Consider the following 19,247-nt stretch of genomic DNA (forward strand, 5'->3'; position numbering starts at 1 on the left):
ATCTTGAATATTCTCTAATTTTCCTTGTGTTTTTCTTCAAACCATGGTTAATAACATGTTGTTTAATTTTTACTTATTTGCCAGTTTCCCATGTCTGTTATTGATTTCTAATCTAATTCCACTATGATTGGAAAAGATACTTGGTATTATTTCATTCTCCTTAAATTTATTGAGGTTTGTTTTGTTACCTACCATATAGTCTATTCTATAAAATGTTCCATGTTCACTTGAGCAAAATGTGTATTCTGTTGTAAATGTGTATTCTTGAACAAAATGTTGATGGAGTGTGTCCTATAGATCTCTGTTAGGTCAGGTTGGTTTATGGCCCCATTCAACTCTTTCATCTCCTTATTGATCTTCTGCCTCATTTTTCTACCCATTATTGAAACTGGAGTATTGAAATCTCCAACTATTATTGGGAATTCGGGGGGAGGTTTTATTGTCATTATTGTTGTTTTGAGACAGGATCTCACTGTGTTGCCCAGACTGTAGGGTAGTGACCATTATAGTTCACTACAGCCTTGAACTCCTGGGCCCAAGTGATCCTCCTGCCTCAGCCTCCCAAGTAGCTGGAACTATAAATGCACACCACCAAGCCCAGTTTATTGTTTTTTGTAGAGACAGGGTCTTGCTATGTTGTCCTATTGCCTTCTGGCCTTCACTGTTGTGGTGAAAAACTGGCTGTTAATCTTAGGATTTCCTTGTATGTGATGAGTTATTTTTATCATGCTGTTTGCAAGATTTTCTTTTTGTCTTTCCACATTTTAAAAGTGGAAAGTGATTGTGTTTATCTTACTTGGAATTCATTGACCTTCTTAGAGGTATATGTTTTCTATCAAATTTGGGAAATTTTCAGTCATTGTTTCTTCAAAAATATTTTCTGTCCTTTTTCTCCTCTAATTTGGTGACTCACACTAATGTATATGTGGGTGTCCTTAATAGTGTCTCACATTTTTCTGAGACTTTGTTCCTTGTTCTTTATTCTTTATTCTGTCTGTTTTTCAAACTGAATCATCTCAAAAAATATATCTTCAAGTTCAATGTTTCTTTCTTCTACAAGCTCAAATCTACTATTGAACCCCTCTAGTGAATTTTTGATTTCGGTTATTGCAATTTTCAACTCCAAATTTCCACTTGGTTATTTTAAATAATATCTGTACTTTTACTGATATTCTCTATTTTATGAGACATTGTCATCATACCTTCTTTTAATTCTTTAAGTATGGTTTTCTTTAGCTCTTTTAACATATTTAGAATTGCTTCTTTAAAGTCTCTGTCTGCTTAGTTTATCATCTGGGTCCTTTTGAAGTCAGTTTCTATTTCTACTAATTCTTTTCCTACGTATGGGTAACAGTTTCCTGGTTCTTAGTATGTCTCATAATTTTTTTGAAAACTGGAAATTTTAATTAATGTAACAACTCTGGATACAGATTCCCTCTCACCCCACCCCAGGAGAGTGTTGTTTTCCTTGTCATTTGCTTATTTGTTAGGTGATTTAGCTGAACTAATGCCATGACGTCTCTTTCCCCTGCAGTGTGCAGCCTCTGATGTCTCTGCTCAGATTTTTTTCCCCTTGATTTTATCTTTTAACCTGGATACCTACAGATTGTCCTTGGATTGGCATAAGCAACTTACTGGTCAAAGGTTGTGCTTAAGTTCTTTCAGCTAGTTAGATTTGTACTCTAATACTGGATGTATGTGTGATTTGTAAACTATTGTCACAATTCAGGGAGTTTATTTATTTTTGTCCTACATTTAGCCAGTGATAACTAGCTTGAAGATTCCCTCTCTGATCATTCCTAGGAGGACAAAGCTTTGGGCATGCACACATTATTCCAGAGAGCCAAGGATGACTATGACTATTTTTAAGCCTGACTTCCTAGGAGTCATCCTTGTGGCAAAGTAGTATATTGGGTAGTCAGTATTTGCTCATGGGGTTATGTTTATGTCATTTGTGTTGATGAGTCTGTGTGCAGGTTGGGGAATGCTTTCAAGTCTGTGCATGTCTTGCTCTGATTGCTCCTGAGTGGGTGCAACCTAGCATAGGTACACAGCTTTCCTGATCCCCAGAGTTGTCTGTAATCCCAGAAGAGCTCTTCTTAGTATCTCTTTGCTGTCTCTTGGTTTTTCTGCCACTTTGCTTGTGGCAGAGCTATCAGCCTCCTCTTAATTGTTCTCCACTAAGATCTTCACTGTTTTCAACAAGGCTTTTCTCTATTCTCTTTTCCAAATAAAATCGGTTCCTCTGGCAGAGCTCTTTGTCCTTATGATCTGCCTTTCCTTCTGTGCAAAAATCCTATACAACTGCAATGAAGCTGAAGATAGAGATATGCTTTATCTAGTGTGGCACCCCCACCCTATCAGTGGACATGTGGGCAGGTTTACCAGCCTGTGGTCTTTTGGACTTGTTCCTTCTGGTATGGACCCTTTATTTTATGAGTTGGGGTAGGGATGAGTTGTGGTCCCAGTATCTTTTGTCTGCAATGCCTGAGATAGAGCTTCTGCTTATCAACAGTGACTGGAAGGCAGAATAGAGACCCAGTTCTCTCAGCCATGGCTGTCCAAAATTACCTTTTTCTGCAGAATTACGTACATTAAATACAACTCTTTTTAATTACATACATTACATACACTAAAATAATTTGTCTGCAGAATTACAGAGATTCTGCAACATGGTACTGAGGGTTAGGGGAGAGAATTTCTAGTGGCCTGCCCTTTCATGGTGAACCATGAGCCCAGTCTGAGAGAGAGAGACGGAGCCCCTGTCTTCTTAGCTGCAAACACTTGGAGTAGAACTTTTGTAACACAAAACTGGAGGCAGAGGCGAGAGTAATGTAGCTGGTTGCAGCTCAAATGCCACAAGCTGCCACTGTTCTTAACAAAATTTAGTAGACTTTCTTGAATGAATGTTTCTTCATTGTCATATTCCCTCCAGATACTTTGAATGATTTCTTAAAAATAGTTTTCATCAGTTATATAACTGTTTTGCTGGTGAGAAGCTCCATGTAACTCCTGAGCTATCATTTTGGAAGTCCCACCTCATCCTTTTTTACTATTTCTGTCCCTGATCAACAGTTGGTGGGAAGAGCATGAATAAGCAGGAAGTCAGCAATCAAATGTCTCCTTTGTGGAAAGTTCTCTTAAGCAGTTAGATTCACAGAAACTATAGATTCTATAGAAACTCATAGATACTATAGATTTCTATATTGTATATTATGGATTTATCATTAGAAATAATAGGAGAATTTACATTCTGGGATCTTCCCATCCTCTGTATCTTCAACCCCTTTAACCATTAATGAGTAGTATTAACTTTGAATATGTTAAGTATAGTAGGTGTAAGCTGTAATTTTTTTGAGGCCAAAATCAGCTGATTAATCATGGAATTAATGTAATTGATTATTTTAGTATCCCTAATAAATCTGATTTTAGGTTTGTCAATAAAAATTTAGGGTAAGATTAAAGATCAAGGGAAGATCCGTAACTTCTAAATTAAAAAAAATATTTTTATGTAAGTAATAAATGTTCACCACAGAAAAAAGAGTTATAGCTCTGCTTCTCAAAGTATTTTGATTGTTTAGGCTTTCATTCTAGCTAATATTCACTCCAGCTTTGGTCTAGATAATAGTCATTCTACATTTGGTTAAATCTTAACACTTTTCATTTTCTTTCAACCATAATTTACTGGTTAAGATCTTAGACTCAGAGTTGGAGTCTAGTTAGAAACAATCCAGGTATTTCAAATTGAGGAGTTAATAGGAAAAATAGTTACAAGTGCTGGAAGGGCTGAAGGAGTAAAAATGAGACTATGAGATAACTGAGAAATTAGCAACTGCAGGAATCTGCTACCACCCTAAGGCTGGAGCAAAAGAAAGGAAGAAATTGCTGTTACCAGTCCTGTCAGGCATTCATCTCTATTACTGCTGAGGCTTGCTATTGCTGCCAGAACTACTGACACATCACCGGGGCCTGCAGCTGCCACCACTGCTACACACTGCTTACCAGCAGCTATAGCCCACAGCCAGTGATGCTAAAATTGCCAAAGGACACCGGAGTCTGTAGCCATCAGAGGTTGTTAGAGGAAGAACAGTGGTTTCTCCCACCTCCCATCAGTGCTTTCCATTGGCACTGAGAGTTTATTGAAAGAAAATGTTGTTTACAGGGTCTAGAATTCAGGATTCTCATAAGCACCTCCTGATATGAAGCAGAATTTTCTGCTGTGATGGAAATGTTCTATGATCTGTGTTGTCTGATACAATAGCCCCTAATTACATGGGGACTATTGAGCACTTGAAATGTATATGAGATGACTAGGAACAAAATTTTAAATTAGTTTAATTTAAAGAGCCACATGTGGCTAGTGGTTTCCATACTGGCCAGCATAGATTTAGCATCTACGATGCAAAGCAGATAATAGAAGTGTGAGATTGGAGCTAGGAGTAGGCAGGCATAATGCTCAGATCATAATAATCAGACAGACGTGGTTCCCACCCTGGCTCTGTCACTCACAAGCTGCGTAGCCTTGGGCAAGTTCCTCAATCTCTGCGAGCCATCTGGAAAAGTGACAATAATAATAATACCTCTTAGGATTAAAGAGTTATTGGAACAACTAAACAAGATGATGCAACCATTCTGCAAAAACCTGACTCATGGTAAGTGCCCAATAAATGTTCATTATAATTATCACTTAAAAGAAATATTTTCAAAACTTTGATCATGGGGAACAGAGTAAGATGCAGAAAGCCTATGGAGAGATGGTAGTCCAATTTGTCTCCTAATGTTTCTTTTAGCTATAATTTTGTGAATGTATTTGCTAAATATTTTCTTTCTCCCTTTTTTCTATGTTATTGTCTTTTTGTCTAGCTGGTAATTTCAATGTCTTCTTATTCTTCTTATATTATGGATCACTTTTCCTTGACTTAATTGTCATACATTGTGGAAGTTTCATACTATTATGGAAGACTGACTTAATTATCATATGTTATGGAAGTTCATGATTATGTCAAAATAATGTTTGTTGGACCTGACACCATGATATAAGCTTTCTTGCTCTTTGCTCTTTTGTTCCCAGGGGTGATTTTTCTGACACCACTCTGACATGCTAAGACTTTAACCAGAACACACTGCACTGTTTATGGTGACTTTTCCTTATCATATGCTTAAATATTAAAAAGTTATAAATATTTACAAGTGTTTTATAATAGTTCTAATACATTTCAGAGGCTTAATTTATTAAGAAATGTCATATTTTGTGCCAAACCTAGCCATCTCTCTCATAATCTCTTTTGCTCTTTCAGTGGTTTAAGAGAATAGATGAGCATCTAGAGATATATCTCTTAGACAAATAATGTTGATACAGCCTATATATGGTCAGCTGCTTAAAGAACAATATTCCAATTGAAATGACAGGAATCTCACAAGACAGAACCACTCTTGCAACTGTGTTAAAGGAGCACCTTTGTTTAAGTCAGAAACGGTGCTAATGAGACACACCTGGGAGTGAAATGCTTTTCTCATAGGGGCAAAAAACAACAATAAAAAAATAATTTCATTGCTCAACTACATCTTAGACATAGTATTTTTCTTAGATAACTTACAGTGAGACTTTGGAAAAAGAAGAATAAACATAAAACAATGCTGAGTCCTAAATGGAACCAAACCCAACAATAACAAGATGAGCTGCATGCAGCTACAGTGGGCTGCTATTCATAATATGTGATGGCACATCAGGCCTTTCACCAAAGTCAGGCAATGCTGTGTATTGCACTGAATGTTTCCTGTGGATCCTCTATTAACACTAGTGGGAGCTCTTTACATTAAAAAAGTCGTAAGTCCCACAACTGTTCTGCAATCCTCTCCTCATATTAAATCTACTCATCATGTCTGGGGGAGTTATCTTTAAGGAAATCATTTGCCAAGACTCAGATTTTTAAAAAACATTCTAAGGCACTAGAATATGGAAGGGAATAATTTGCTCCAATCTTCCTTTCCACCTCTGAATAAAATGTAGCCAGTGAAAGGAAATTAGCCCCTGGTCATTAGTGCTTTTCAAAACAGACTATCTAGTTGCCTGCCCTTTCAGTTACAGCTACTGTGACGCCCCATATTCTGTTTAACACCATATATAACTCCTGGCATAATGCCTGGACAAAGGGGGCAATTTCTCTCCAACTTTGACTTTCCAGATAGTCATACTTGATCACCAAAGCCAGGGTTGCCTGGCACATTCTTGGGTAGCCAAGATGCTCAAAATTATGGGATTATTTCATCTAGAAGGGCTGTGAATTTCCATTTTCATGCACTTTCTACACTCCAACACTCCTACATAATTCTATTTCTGATAAAGGAAGTGAAGGAACAATCTGGAGGAAGCAATTGCTGGGCTATCAGGTACCCTGGGGACCACAGAACTGGTCCCCTTCCTTACACATTGAGGTGAAGACTCCAAGAGCTGGAGTGAATTGACCTGTTTTCTTCTGATTCTTTCCAGGGCACCGTGCTACTCATAACAAAAATGCATTGAATAAAATGCACAGCTTCCACTTAGTGGAGAGTGGGAGTGCAAGGACACACTAAGTGTCAGGCACCAAGCTAAGGGTTTTATATACCTTCTTTCTTATAATTCTCATGCCAAAGCTTGGAATTCTTCTTTTTATTTTGCAGATTTATACACTGAGGTTTGAGGGTTTAAATAACAGAGTTAGTAAATGACTGAGCCAGGATTCAAATACAGATATGTCTGACTGCAAAGGCCATTTTCTCAAACCACTATGCTATACTCTAGTGTATATGCAGAATAATACTCATTCTAAAGAAGGAAGCATTGTTGGTTGGGCACAGTGGCTCAAGCCTTTAATTCCAGCACTCTGGCAGGCTGAGGTAGGTGGATCACCTGAGGTCAGGAGTTCAAGACCAGTCAGGTCAACATGGCAAAACCCCATCTCTACTGAAAATATGAAAATTGGCCAGACACAGTGGCTCATGCCTGAAATCCCAGCACTTTGGGAGGCTTAAGGGGGTGGATCACCTGAGGTCAGGAGTTCGAGACCAGTCTGGCCAACATGGCAAAACTCCATCTCTACTAAAAATTAAAAAACTAGCCAGGTGTGGAGGCGGGCGCCTGTAGTCCCAGCTACTCGGGAGGCTGAGGCAGGAGAATGGATTGAACCTGAGAAGTGGAGGTTGTAGTGAGCCAAGATCACGCCACTGCGCTCCAGCCCTAGGCAACAGAGAGAGATTCTGTCTAAAAAACAAAAAAGGAAGCATTGTCAAGACATGAAGAATAATTTGAGATCACAACAGGAGATGGTGAGATCACAGAAAACATATCCAGAATATTATTATCCCTTAATAATAATGATTAATAGCTACCATTAACTGAGTGTCCAGTATAGGCCAGGCACTTTATATTTGTTATTTTATTTAACTATCATAATCTCCCTGTGAGGTAGGGATAATCATACCCATTTTTTAGGTGAGGAAACTGAGAATTAGAGAAATTAAATAACTTTCCCCAGTCTCACACAGTTGGCAGATAGTAAAATGAGGCTTAAATCCAAATCTAAGTGACTTGAAACCCCACACCTCACTTACCTTAAGATGCATTCCTGACCCATGGAAACTGCTTAATATATATTGAGCACATGAATAAATAAAGGACCATGAATAAACAGTGGCTGGAATGGAGCATGTATCTGTTATGTAATGCCCATGTTGGCCTTGATTAGAAGCTCTTAAAAACAAATGAGTAACAAATACATGTTTTGTTTTGCTCCAAAAGGTATAACTGGGACAGATCAGTGGAAATTGCAGACTTCCTGTGGCTTCCTGTACAGGAACCTGGCTTCAAAGAGTCCATTGCCTGAATGACCTTCAATTCTGTGATTCAGAGATTCTGTGAGAGTCTGTGTCTCTACAGAGGGATAATAACGGAAAACATTCCCACAGTGAGAGCTGCCTAGTAAAACAGTGAGCTACCCATTTTGGAAGATGTTCCAGGTACATGACTACATGCCAGAAATGCTGAATAAGAAATTATTAAATTGTGTGGTGCAGAAGATTGTTTGGAAAATGGCTGCAGTTATTCCCTTTCCTTTATTCATTCTCCTTTGCAAGATGACTCTTAAGCTCCTCCCATTGAGAGATGGTATTTCCCCAACCCTTGAATCTGTGTTGGCCTTGTGACTGGCTTTGCCCAAAAGAATGCAGCAGAAGACATTTCATGCCAATTCTAAGTCTAGGCTTCAAAAGGCCTTGAATAGTTTCAATCTCCTTTTTGAAACCCTGAGGCTACCAAGTGAACAAACTGTAGCTAGACTAGCCTGCTGGAGGATTAGAGGCTACATGGAAGAGAATAGAAATGTCCCAGTGAATAGTTAGCCAACCTCTAGAAGCAGAACCACCTAGCTGCCTTGTAGCTCACCACATATTCATGGGCAAGCTCAGTGGAGACCAGAAGAACCAACTAGTTGACCCATAAACTCAAGGGCAATAAGAAATGGTTGCTGCATGATTCTCATAAGCACCTCCTGACATGAAGGGAAGATAAAAGGAATGCCTGATGTCCCTGTCAGAATAGTTCATGCCACTATCATCTGCCTGTATGTCAGAAGGCCTCCAGGGGCTTTCCTCAATGGACATAGCAACATCCAACATTAATTGGGCATCTTACTACTTGCCAGGAAATAGTCTTAGTGTTTTGCATAAATTAATTCTTAAGCCTCACAACGAGCAGCGAAAAATTGATTATTGTTATGAAACTGATTTCACAGATATAGAAACCATGTCAGAGAACTTAAGGAACTTACCTAAGGTACAGAGTTAGTAAATGCCCAGCCCAGTATTGGAACCCAGAAAGTCTAAAGCCACAGTTCTTGCTATTAGCCACACCACATTGCCTCCTGCTAGTCGTCCTAAGGGGAAGGTTGTGTGCAGGAACTATACTTGCACTCACAAAACCTACTAGTTGTATTTCCTGATTATTTTCACCAGGCTTTCTTTGCAGAGTCTGGGATGTCACCAAATATCTTGTTCATGTTCCACGCTTCTCCCACCTGAAAGTCATTTTCTTACTGCCTGTTTCTGAGTAATCTCACTATTAAGCTTGAAACCTAGAATCTATGATCAGGAGAAATGTTTTAAAAGACTCATTACGAAAAACACAGGAGCAAGTAGAAGAAACAGTCCTTTTCCAAAAGAGAATTAGTTCTCCAGTATGAGAGTTTCCATTCTATTCACAGTTGGAAACGCGTGTAAATCAGGTTTAAGAAACATATGAGATGGGCTTATGCGAAGGCCTTAAGTAGGGAATCAAATGCTAAATAAAATGTTAAAAGCAGGTTTAATAATCATGCCTGACATCCAAGATGGGTCAGTTTTTTTTTTCTCCTATAGTTTCCCTGAAGCTCAAGATAATTACAAAATGTCTTAAATCCCTGTTTTTCTTATTGAATACAATGGACTGCCAACATTTCAACTACAGTTAAACCAGCCCAACAGGAAAAAAGCCAAGGAATGTGTCTATTCCAACATTTTCTGCAAAGTCTGGTAGTATATAGCTCTCTGTTTTGAGAAATCTTAAATGGAAATTCCATTTACAAAACTGGATGAAACATGACCAACCTATATATACTTTTCTAGAAATTTCTTCTGCCTTATCTAATTTCCCCATTAGAGGAGGCAGTATCACTCACTTCCCTGCCATTGTGGGTTTTTTCCCAGATACCTCTTGGGGCCCTGGTGCAGTTTTCCCCACCCCAAACGCACACACACAGAGTACAGCTTAGTAATTGTTGACTTAATTAATGTGGGGCAGTGGAAATCCCCTAGGACCCCCATACCCACCCCCCGCCCACTGCTAGGGATTTGACCACTGCCTCTAGGCAGAGTAGTGTCAGTGCCTGTGTGTCTGCACAGACCTTGCTTTTATTTCACCCACTATGTAACTGATGTTTTAGGAAACTCTGGTAATTTCAACTCCCTCTTGCCCATGGCTTTTTAAGGCCCAGATAGGAGCCCCCAACCCCTTCCATCCTTTAAATTAACCACCAGACTCTCGAAAGCAAGATGTCAGTCTCGTTCTGGGAAGTTTTCATGGAATCCTTCCTGCGCCCTCCTCCCCTCCCCTCTCCTCTCCTTTCCTTTTCAACTGTATTTTTTTTAGAAGCTTTAGGTTCACAGCAAAACTGAGCAGAAAATACAGCGATTTCCCATATCGCCCCCTGCCCTCACACATGCACAGCCTCCCCGACTATGAGCATCCCCCACCAGATGGTATATTTGTTATGATCCACGCACCTACGTGGACACATCATTATCACCCAAAGTCTGTAGTTTGTGTTAGAGTTCACTCTTGATGTTTTATATTCTGTGGGTTTTGACACATGCACAATGACATGCAACTGCCATGATAGTATCATACAGAGTAGTTTCACTGCCCCCAAATCCTTTATGCTCTGCTTATTTATTCTTCTCTCCCTCCTAACCCCTGGCAACCACCAATCTTTTTTTTTTTTTTTTTTTTTTTGAGACAGAGTTTTGCTCTTGTTGCCCAGGCTGGAGTGCAATGGCACAATCTTGGCTCACCGCAACCTCTGCCTCCCGGGTTCAAGCGATTCTCCTGCCTCAGCCTCCTGAGTAGCTGGGATCACAGGCATGTGCCACCACAGCCGGCTAATTTTGTATTTTTAGTACAGACGGGGTTTCTCCATGTTTGTCAGGCTGGTCTCAAACTCCTGACCTCAGCCTCAGGTGATCCACCTGCCTTGGCCTCCCAAAGTGCTGGGATTACAGGCGTTAGCCACCACACCTGGCCCAATCTTTTTACTGTCTACATAGTTTTGCCTATGCAGTTTTCCATATTTTCAAAATGTCACATAGTTGCAATCATACTGTAGTATTTTGACTTTTCAGATTAGCTTATTTCACTTAGTAATATGCATTTAAGTTTCCTTCATGTCTTTTCATGGCTTGATAGCCCATCTTTCTAGTGCTGAATAGGATTCCGTTTTCTGGATGTACCACAGTTTATCCATTCACTTACTGAAGGACAACTTGGTTACCTCCAAGTTTTGACAATTATAAACATAGCTGCTATAAACATCCATGTACAGGTTTTAGTGTCAACATACATTTTCTACAACTTTGGGTAAATACTAAGGAGTGTAACTGCTGGATCATATGGAGAGAGTATGTCTAGTTTTATATGAAACAACCAAATGGTCTTCCAAAGTGACTATACGATTTTGCATCCCCACCAGGAAAGATTGAGAGTTCCTGTTGCTGTACTTTTTTGTCAGCATTTGGTATTGTCACTGCTTTGGATTTTGACCATTTTAATAGCTGTGTATGGTATACCATTGTTGTTTTTACCTTTGTGTATTTATTTCATTTTTGCCTTTTGCTTTTGTGTATATACTATACTGTGAAATTTTCCTATTTTCTTCCAACATGTTTTCATAAAAGTCATGCATGATTGATGTGAAAGAAAGGCAACAGTCTCCTTTCCACATCAGACTCCCACTTATTCCATGCAGCCATAAGGGACCCAAAGTTAATAGTTTCTTATACTGGCTTGGAAATACGTATTCTATCTCCCCTCTTTATGTCTGTCCCTCCCATTATATTCCAGTCTCACCCAACTCAAGCCTAGACCTGCCAATTGTGTGGTTTTTTTTAACTTAAGAAAATTTTATGTAGGAAGACATACTAGAACTTTCAGTTTGTCTTATAACTATAGTAAGACCATAGAATGGCTTTTACAATCTCAGATGTCTCTAGTTGTTAAACGTCCCATATAATTCTCCTATTGTCATTTATGTTACAATGAATTTGTTAATCAAATTAAAGACAACATTTATTCTATCCAGAGTTCTAAGATAGAAATATTTTATAAATAAGATTCTTGTTTAAATCATCTCTCTCTCTTGAATATTATCTTTAAGATTATAATCCATTCAATTTGAGCAAATGTATAATTATTTTAGTTACGGCCATGTTTTAAAATTAAAAATAAAAGTGATCATCCAAAATTACATTTAAAAAGAGTCAAGACTGACCCATGTTTTTATTGTGAATTAAGTTGTTCATTAGTGGAGTTACTTGGAGGCTGAATTCACATTGAGGATAACTCAATTCTACTTTCAGACATGGCAGTGTGGGGAAAAATCCAACCCAGGGAAAGAGGATAATGAAGAGGACCATTTGATGAAAAGAAATTCTTCATCATTAATGGAAAAGGTGGAGGGCCAGGCCGAGCAATGAGAGAGAAGAGTTTCCTCTTCCCACAAATTCTTCCTTTGGCAGCAAGGAACTCTGGATTGGAGGAAGGAGTGGAGGGACAAAAGCTGGCAGGGCTTACCTGGTTTAAAGATCTCTGCAATAAAGATCTTCCATGTACATGGGCTGCTCAGGGTTCCGTCTCCCCTCAAATAAATAAATGAATAAATAAATACATAGTTTTAAGTTTTGTCAAATTTATGCATACAAAAGTTAACTAGTAATACAAGGTTTATTATTCAAAAAATATATGTCAGCAACCTCCTATTCCACCATTTTCCCTTTCAAAGGAGAAATCAATTAAACTCTTCTAGATGTTATTAACTGCCTCAAAACTCATCTGAAATACCCAACTTCCCTGGTCTCCACTATATTATTTTCCTCCATTCAAGAAGAGTGAATTTTGATTGTGAGGTTCTTAAACTTATACAATTTTGAGACCTTTTTAAAGAAAAAGAATGTAAGATTCCAAAATATCAAATTAGATAGAGCCTTGGAAAGGTCCCTGATGCTTAAGCTTCATTATTCATAGTACATCTGCTTCTGCCTTCAAGTGAGAACATACAAGATCCTTTGTATTAAATTATCCCATTGCTGCCTCTAAACCATCTCCCCATCCACATACCATGTCGAGATCACCAAATCTCTCAATAATTTGACATTCAAGTAGCTCCCCAAAGCCCATCTCCTCTATAAAATCCGTTCTATTGAATTGAAATATAGTCATATTTCTTTAATTCCACTTTCTCTAAAAATTTAACTCCATGTTTTCCTTCACTTATCAACCTATGATACTACTTATCCCATTGTGCTTATTTTTTGTATTTCTTTTTCCCTAGCTTTATTAAGGTAGAATTGGCAAATAAAAATTGTGTATATTCAAGACATACAATGTGATAATTTGATATACATAAACATTGTGAAATGATTACCACAATCAAGTTAATTAACACATTCATCACCTTACATAGTTACCATTTTGTGGTGTGTGTGTGTGTGTGTGTGTGGTGAGACACTTAAGATCTACTTTCTTAGCAAATTTCAAGTATATAATACAGTATACAACTATAGTCACCATGCTGTACATTAGATCCCCAGAACTTATTCATCTTATTTTTATTTATTTTATTGAGACGGAGTCTCGTTCTGTCACCCAGGATGGAGTGCAGTGGTGCAATCTCGGCTCACTGCAACCTCTGCCTCCCAGGTTCAAGCGATTCTCCTGCCTCAGCCTCCCGAGTAGCTGGGACTACAGGTGCCTGCCACCACGCCCAGCTAATTGTTTGTATTTTTAGTAGAGACAGGGTTTCACTGTGTTAGCCAGTATGGCCTCGATCTCCTGACCTCGTGATCCACCCACCTCGGCCTCCCAAAGTGCTGGGATTACAGGTGTGAGCCACCGCGCCCAACCCAGAACTTACTCATCTTACAACTGAAATTTTTTCTCCTTTGACCAACATCTTCCCATTTCCCCCATCCCCCTAGCGACCACCTTTCTACTTGCTGCTTCTGTGATTTTGACTTTTTTAGATTCCACATATAAGTGAGATCTTACAGTATTTGTCTTTCTGTGTCTGGCTTATTTCACTTGGTATTACGTCCTCCAGGTTCATCTGTGTTGTTGCAAATGGCAGGATTTCCTTCTTTTATGGCTGAATTATATTTCATTGTATACTTACATCATGTTTTCTTTATCCATTCATCTACCAACAAATGCTTAAGTAGTTTCTATATCTTGGCTATTGTGAATAATGCTATAATGAACATGGACGTGCATATATCCTTTCAACATACTGACTTCAGTTCTTTTGGATATATAACCATAAGCATGACTGCTGGATTATATGGTAGTTCCATTTTTAATTTTTTGAGGAACCTCCATACTGTTTTCCATATAGCATACAGGTAAACCTAGGAGATATTTCAGGTTTGGTTCCAGACCACCACAATAAAGTAAATTTTGCAACAAAGCAAGTCACATAATTATTTGGTTTCCCAGTGCATATAAAACTTTTGTTTACTATATACTGTAGCCTATCAAGTGTGTGATAGCATTACATCTAGAAAACAATGTAAAATACCTTATTGCTAAAAAATGCTAACAATCATCTGAGCCTTTAATGAGTCATAATCTTTTTGCTGGTGGAGGGTCTTGCCTTGATGTTGATGGCTGCTGACTGATCAGGGTGATGGTTGGTGAAAGCTGTAGTAGCTGTAGCAATTTCTTAAAATAAGACAACAATGAACTGTACCTTATTGATTGACTCTTCCTTGCACAAAAGATTTCTCTGAAGCATGTGATGCTGTTTGATACCATTTTACCCACAGAACTTCCTTCAAAATTGGAGTCAATCCTCTTCAGCTGTGTTGCTGCTTTAACTAAGTTACATAATATTCTAAATCCTTTGCTATCATTTCAACAATATTCACAGTTTCATCAGGAGTAGATTCCACCGCAAGAAATGACTCTCTTTGCTCATCTATAAAAAGCAACTCTTTATCCATTAAAGTTTGATCATGAGATGGCAGCAATTCAGTCACACCTTCAGGCTCCACTTCTAATTCTAGTTCTCTTGCAATTTCTACCACATCTGCAGTTTCTTCTTCCACTTCAATCTTGAACACCTCAAAGGTCATCCATGAGGGTTGCAATCAACTTTTTCCAAACTCTCATTTATGGTGGGGTTTTTTTTTTTTTTTTTTTTTTTTTGAGACAGGGTTTCACTCTGTTGCCCAGGCTGGAGTGCAGTGGCACAATCTCGGCTCACTGCAGCCTCAACTTCCCAGGCCCAAGTCATCCTCCTGCCTCAGCCACCCAAGTAGCTGGGACTACAAGCACGCACCACCATGCTTGGCTTTTTTGTACTTTTAGTAGAGATGGGGTTTTGCCATGTTGCCCAGGCTGGTCTTGAATTCCTGGGCTCAAGCAATCTGACCACCTCAGCTTCCCAAAGTGCGGGATTACAGGCATGAGCCACTGCGCCCAGCCTCTGTGTTGATATTTTGACCTCCCATGAATTATGAATGTTCTTCATAGCATCTAGAATGGTGAATCCTTTCCAGAAGGTTTCAATTTATTTTGCCTAGATCTATCAGATGAATCACCCTCTCTGGCAGCTATAGCCTTATGAAATTTGTTTCTTAAATAATAAGACTTGAAAGTCAGAATTACTCCTTGATCCATAGGCAGCAGAATAGATGTTGTGCTAGCAGGCATGAAAACATTAATCTCCTTGTATATTTCCATCAGAGCTCTTGAGTGACCAGATATATTCTCAATGAGCAGTAATATTTTGAAATAAATCTTTTTTTCTGAGCAATAGGTCTCAAGAGTGGACTTAAAATATTCAGTAAGCCATGCTGTAAACAGATGTGCTGTCATCCAGACCTTGTTGTTCCATTTATTGAGCACAGGCAGAGTAGATTTAGCATAATTCTTAAGGGCATTGGAGTTTTTGGAATGGTAAATAAGAATTGGCTTCAACTTAAAGTCACCAGCTGCATTAGCCTTTAACGAGAGTTATTCTACCCTTAAAAGCTTTGAAGCAGGTATTGACATCTTCTCTCTAGCTACGAAAGTCTTAGATGGCATCTTCTTCCAACATAAGGCTGTTTAGTCTCCATTGAAAATCTGTTATTTAATGTAGCCACCTTCTTCAATGATCTTAGATATTCTGGATAATTTACTGCAGTTTCTCCATTAGAACTTGCTGCTTCACCTTCCACTTTTATATTATGGAGACGGCTTCTTTCCTTAAACCTCATGAACCAACCTCTGCTAGCTCTGCAGCTTCCTCACCTCTCTCAGCCTTCATAGAATTGAAGTGAGTTAGAACCTTGTTCTGGATTAGGCTTTTGCTTAAGGGAATGTTATGGCTGGTTTGATCTTCTATCCAGACCATTCAAACTCTGTCCATATCAGTAATAGGGCTGTTTTGCTTTCTTATCATTTTTGTGTTCACTAGAGTAGCACTTTTAATTTCCCTCAAGAACTTTTCCTTTGCATCACAACTTTGCTAACTGTTTGGCACAAGAGACCTACCTCTCCGCCTGTCTCAGCTTTCAACGTGCCTTCTTCACTAAGCTTAATCATTTCCAGCTTTTGACTCAAAGTGAGAGATATGTGACTCTTCCTGTCACTTGAACATTTAGAGGTCACTGTAGGATTATTAATTGGCCTAATTTCAATATTGTTGTGTCTCTGGGAGCAGGGAGGCCCAAGGAGAGGGAGAGAGATGGGGAAAACAGTCAGTCAGTGGAGCAGTCAGAACATACTTAACATTTTTCTGATAAGTTCGCCATCTTCTATGGGCATGGTTTGCAATGCTCCCAAATAATTAAATAGTAACATCAAAGATCACTGGTCACAGATCACCATAACAGATATAATAAAAATGTAAAAGTTTGAAATATTGTAAGAATTTAAAAAAGTGACATAGAGACATGAAGTGAGCACAGATCACTGGGAAAATGGCACCAATGACTTGCTCCATGCAGGGTTTCCAGAAATCTTCCATTTGTAAAAAGCACAGTATCTATGAAGCACAATAAAGCAAAATGCAATGAAATGAGGTGTTCCTCCACTAATTTACATTCCCACCAGTAGTGTGCCAAGTTTCCCTCTTGTCCACATCTTGCCAATATTTATCTCATCATGTTGATAATAGCCATCCTAAGAGGTATAAGATGTATCTCATTGTGGTTTTGATTTGCATTTCCCTGATGATTAGTGATGTTGAGCATCTTCTCATATACTTATTAGCTATTTGAATGTTTTATTTGGTGAAACATCTACGCAGCTCCTTTGCCTATTTTTTAGTTATTTGTTCTTTGGTTGGTTTTGTTTTGTTTTTGTTTGTTTGTTTTGTATTTTTTGCAATTAAGTTGTATGGGTTTCTTATATATTTTAGATATTAACTTCTTATCAGATACGTAGTTTGCAAATACTTTCTCCCAGTCCACAGGATTGCCTTCCCATTCTGTTGATTGTTTCCTTTGCTGTGCAGAAGCTTTTTAGTTCGATGTAGTTCTACTTACATAATTTCGCTTTTGTTGTCTGTGCTTTTGATGTCATATCGAAAAAAATTATTGCCAAGACCAATGTCAAGGAGCTTTTCCTTATGTTTTCTTCTAGGAGTTTTACAGTGTTGGCTCTTATATTTAAGTCTTTAATCCATTTCAAGTTAATTTTTTCACATTGTATAAGAAAAGGGCCCAATTTCATTTTTTGGCATGTGGATGTCTAGTTTTTTCAACATCATTTATTGAAGAAACTATCTTTTCCCCTTTGTACATTCTTGGTGCCCTTGTCAAAGATTAGCTGATTATATATATATAATATATATATAATATATATAACATGTATATAATATATATAACATGTATATATTATATATATATTATATACATGTTATATATTATATATTATGTATATAATATATAATATATACATTATGTATATAATATATATATAATATATATATAGGCTTATTTCTGAGCTCTCTCTACTGTTCCATTGGTCTGTTTTTATACCAGCATCATACTGGTTTGATTACTGTAGCTTTGTAATACAGTTTGAAATCAGACAGTGTGATGCCTCTAGTTTTGTTCCTCTCTCTCAAGATTGCTTTGGCTAGCCAGGGTCTTTTGTGGTTCCATATGACTTCTAGGATTATTTTTTCTATTTCTGTGAAAAATGTCACTGAAATTTTGATATAAATTGCGTTAAATCTATGAATTGCTTTGAGTACTATGGACATTTTAACAATATTAGTTATTCTAATCCATTTGTTTTTAATGTAATTTTAAAAATCAGAGTTATTACCTAGGAATCCAACTTACAAGGGACATGAAGGACCTCTTCAAGGAGAACTACAAATCACTGCTCAAGGAAATAAAAGAGGATACAAACAAATGGAAGAACATTCCATGCTCATGGGTAGGAAGAATCAATATCATGAAAATGGCCATACTGCCCAAGGTAATTTATAGATTCAATGCCATCCCCATCAAGCTACCAATGACTTTCTTCACAGAATTGGAAAAAACTACTTTAAAGTTCATATGGAACCAAAAAGAGCCCACATCGCCAAGTCAATCCTAACCCAAAAGAACAAAGCTGGAGGCATCACGCTATCTGACTTCAAACTATACTACAAGGCTACAGTAACCAAAACAGCATGGTACTGGTACCAAAACAGAGATATAGATCAATGGAACAGAACAGAGCCCTCAGAAATAATGCTGCATATCTACAACTATCTGATCTTTGACAAACCTGAGAAAAACAAGCAATGGGGAAAGGATTCCCTATTTAATAAATGGTGCTGGGAAAACTCGCTAGCCATATGTAGAAAGCTGCAACTGGATCCCTTCCTGACACCTTATACAAAAATTAATTCAAGATGGATTAAAGACTTAAATGTTAGACCTAAAACCATAAAAACCCTAGAAGAAAACCTAGGCATTACCATTCAGGACATAGGCATGGGCAAGGACTTCATATCTAAAACACCAAAAGCAATGGCAACAAAAGCCAAAATTGACAAATGGGATCTAATTAAACTAAAGAGCTTCTGCACAACAAAAGAAACTACCATCAGAGTGAACAGGCAACCTACAAAATGGAAGAAAATTTTCACAACCTACTTATCTGACAAAGGGCTAATATCCAGAATCTACAATGAACTCAAACAAATTTACAAGAAAAAAACAAACAACCCCATCAAAAAGTGGGTGAAGGACATGAACAGACACATCTCAAAAGAAGACATTTATGCAGCCAAAAAACACATGAAAAAATGCTCAACATCACTGGCCATCAGAGAAATGCAAATCAAAACCACAATGAGATACCATCTCACACCAGTTAGAATGGCAACCATTAAAAAGTCAGGAAACAACAGGTGCTGGAGAGGATGTGGAGAAATAGGAACACTTCTACACAGTTGGTGGGACTGTAAAGTAGTTCA

The 19,247-nt window shown here is 38.1% G+C and overlaps 1 long non-coding RNA gene and 2 pseudogenes across 1 annotated transcript in view; all 3 read right to left on the bottom strand.

Moving 5' to 3' along the window:
- Nucleotides 1-19,247, bottom strand: part of LOC112204210 (uncharacterized) — a 166,132-nt gene that overhangs the window by 141,165 nt on the left and 5,720 nt on the right. The window contains exon 2 of the long non-coding RNA XR_010159320.1: nt 12,359-12,423. This is a non-coding gene — a long non-coding RNA (uncharacterized LOC112204210). The remainder of the gene's footprint in view (nt 1-12,358; nt 12,424-19,247) is intronic.
- On the bottom strand, nt 14,375-14,950 carry LOC134810829 (tigger transposable element-derived protein 1-like; annotated as a pseudogene).
- Nucleotides 15,084-16,528, bottom strand: LOC134810830 (tigger transposable element-derived protein 1-like; annotated as a pseudogene).

This window comes from Pan troglodytes, chromosome 7 (assembly GCF_028858775.2).
Source record: "Pan troglodytes isolate AG18354 chromosome 7, NHGRI_mPanTro3-v2.0_pri, whole genome shotgun sequence".
Lineage (NCBI taxonomy): Eukaryota > Metazoa > Chordata > Mammalia > Primates > Hominidae > Pan > Pan troglodytes.